Raw genomic sequence first — 2,416 nt, forward strand, 5'->3', positions numbered from 1 at the left:
AGTTCTCCGAATCCAAAAAATTCATACACCGAACTAGGTAAAAGATTCACACTTGCCCCTAAGTCCAGAAGAGCTTTTTCAATGTGATAATCTCCTATAACACAGAAAATGATGGGGGCTCCTGGGTCCTTAAGCTTTGGAGGAGTGGCATGTTGGAAGACAGAACTAGCCTGTTCAGTGAGGCATATTTTCTTTGAGATTTGTGATCTAGATTTACGTTTTTGGGTGCACAAATTCTTCAAAAATTTGGCATAAGCAGGGACCTGTTTGATTGTATCTAGAAGGAGAAGATTAATTTGGACTTGCTTAAACAATTCCAACATCTCGTCGAGTCTTCCTCCCTTCTTATCTGCAGGAATAGGGGCTTTCAGGGCATCCGAAAATGGGGCTTTAGGCAAGTAAGATGATTCCGGTGCAGGTGCTGGGTTAACAGGTTCTTTCCTCTCTTCAGATTTCTTCTTTTCTGTTGTAGCTAGAATTGGTTGCTCTTGTTGTTGGATTACTTCAGGTTGATTTAAGATTTTTTCACTTCTAAGGGTCATGATCGATTTGGCATGTTCGAAAAAAATTTCAAGACCAATGGAGCTTTCAGCCATGTACTGACCTTTTGGGTTATTAATAGGCTGACTAGGTAATTTGCCTTCTTCCCTCCTACTGAAAGCTGTTGCTAGCTGACCTATCTGGGTCTCTAGCTTTGCTATTGATTGCGTATGGGAGTGAAGGAGTTGGATATTCATTTCTAGTCCTTTAAGTGCTTGCAGTACCTTTTCTTCGAAAGCCAAGCTATGAGTACTCGAAGTGGGTTGAGGAGGGTTCTGGTATTGTGGCTGGGATGGATGCCTAAAAGTTACATCTGAGTAACCTAATCTTTGTTGCACCGGAGGAACCACTGGTTGGGATTTTCAAAAAAAATTTGGATGGTTTCTCCAGCTGGAGTTATAAGTGTTCGAATAAAGATCGTTTCCTGGTCTGCGAGCTTGTTGGACTTGAGCTTGCTGAACCTGCTCGTGCACAAACTCAGGAAATTGAGGTGCGGCTGGGCATTCACTAACAAAATGGTTCGGACTTGCACACAATGCACAAACTTCTTGGATTGGGTTAGGTAGAATCGGGGATTGTCCAGTATTTAGAAGACGGTCTAATTTTTGGGACAGTTCATCTACCTTACTGTGGATATCCATGACGTTTTCAATCTGATAAATTCTACTTCTTTTTTGTTGAAATATGGGTTGTTCTCTAGAGGTGGCAGACATATGATGTAAGAAATTCTCACTAAGTGTTTCAAAGAGCTGCCAGGCTTCATCCTCACTCTTAAGCATGAATGTCCCACCACATGATGCATCAACTATTTGTCAGTGTTTCTCCAATAGACCATCATAAAAACACTGACAAAGTTACCATTTAGGGACAGCATGGTGTGGACATTTACGAATGAGGTCCCTTAATCTTTCCCATGTCTCATGAAAAAGTTCACCCTCCAATTGGAAAAAACTAGTGATAGCTTTTCTAATTTGATTTGTTTTTCCAATTGGAAAATATTTCTTGAGGAATTCTCTCTGAAGATGATCCCAAGTTGAAATGGTTATAGAGTTTAAGGAGTTTAACCAATGCTTGGCTTTGTCCTTAAGTGAGAAAGGGAACAGTTTCAACCTAAGGGCATCATCGGAGAAGTTTTTGATTTTTACTGTGGAACAAATTTCAAGAAATTCATCCAAGTATTTGTATGGGTCCTCGTTACTAAGTCCATAGAATGATGGCAACATTTGAATAATGCTAGACTTAATCTCATATTGGGTAGCTTCTACTGGAGGTGCTTGAATGCATGGAGAGTAGGTATACGAGGATGGAGTGAAGTATTCTCTCAATAAGCGTGGAGGATTAGCCTCACCAGGTGCAGCCATGTTTTTAACTCGGATAGTCCTAAGAGTCTTTTCTAATTCTTCATCTAATGGTTGCAAGTCGGGTTTTAGTGATCATCAACCTAACATGCAACTAAAAGGTCTATGTAAGACTATCCTAGTCTGTTAAGAATTTTTTTTTTTAATTAAGAGGAGAAGAGAAGAGAGAAAAGAGTTCTAAAGAAGAGATCCTAAGAAGTCCTAAAACTAATAGAAGAATTAGTTGTGGTTAGATTTTAATTACAATCAAGTTAGCACACAGTGGACTCTCTATCCTAAAGTTATCCTAGTTCTAGACAGCTCTTAACTGTAGTTAGCCTTCAAGCCCTCCAAGTCGAAGCTTGACTAACCAACTGGCCAGGTAAGTGTAAGGTTGGTGGGAGTCCCCCCGTTGCTTTCCTTAGACACCAATTAAATTGGCCAGGTCAGCGAACGGAACCAATTAAAAACCACTTTCCTTCGAGCCCAGTTGTCCCGCAAACCACTTGCCTAGACACCAGCTAGCTGACCAAGTCTAA

General features: G+C 40.6%; 1 non-coding gene across 1 annotated transcript; it reads left to right on the forward strand.

Annotated features, from left to right (window-relative positions):
- Positions 1-1,407: 1,407 nt before the first annotated feature.
- On the forward strand, positions 1,408-1,513 carry LOC140859599 (small nucleolar RNA R71). Its single transcript, XR_012143139.1, has one exon. It is a non-coding gene; the product is annotated as a small nucleolar RNA R71 (small nucleolar RNA).
- The last annotated feature ends 903 nt before the right edge of the window (positions 1,514-2,416 follow it).

The sequence above is a fragment of the Elaeis guineensis genome, chromosome 7, assembly GCF_000442705.2.
Source record: "Elaeis guineensis isolate ETL-2024a chromosome 7, EG11, whole genome shotgun sequence".
NCBI lineage: Eukaryota > Viridiplantae > Streptophyta > Magnoliopsida > Arecales > Arecaceae > Elaeis > Elaeis guineensis.